The following is a 644-nucleotide window of genomic DNA, read 5'->3' on the forward strand; positions in this document are numbered from 1 at the left end:
CTGGGTATGGAGTCTCTTTAATGGGTGGTGAAGTGTTTTAGAATTTAGAATCAAACGTGCACCCTCTTCAAAATATCTTTTCATTGTAAAGTACTGACAGCACTCTTCCATAGCATCTGTCCAGCTTTTTTTTTTCTTTTTTCTTTTTCACAGCACATGCACTTTATTGAATCCACGATGGACAGATATGTGAGTGTCACATTTGCATATGTATGGGGTAAATGGTCAGGACTAAGACTAGGGTTTGGGGCAGCGATAGACAAGGGAACACATAGCAAGCCCGGGAGGCCCCAGAATCTGTTATCTATGCTGCAAGATGGCTACTTTCTAAGGGCATAGACAGTGATGGAGATGATGACCAGGAGGACGGTGAGGATCAGGCAGCTGATGTTCAGGCACTTGGCGGTGGAGGCGAAGGCCTGGGCCCCAGTCGTATCACCCACCATCTTCCTGTCCCTAGACTTCACAGAGTAGGCATAGGCTATGAAACCCAGGCAGCAGATGTTCAAGAAGAGTGTATTGAACAGGGACCAGACCACATAATCAGGCTTGGAGATCTCAGGCATGTTGATTGTGGTGGTTGTCGAAGAAGTTGAGCTGTGGGGCGACCCCAGGACAACCACCTTTTTCTGATCCTTAGGCAT

General features: G+C 47.2%; 1 pseudogene; it reads right to left on the reverse strand.

Moving 5' to 3' along the window:
- Positions 1-203: 203 nt before the first annotated feature.
- LOC110330054 lies at positions 204-644 on the reverse strand (annotated as a pseudogene).

The sequence above is a fragment of the Mus pahari genome, chromosome 12 (assembly GCF_900095145.1).
Source record: "Mus pahari chromosome 12, PAHARI_EIJ_v1.1, whole genome shotgun sequence".
NCBI lineage: Eukaryota > Metazoa > Chordata > Mammalia > Rodentia > Muridae > Mus > Mus pahari.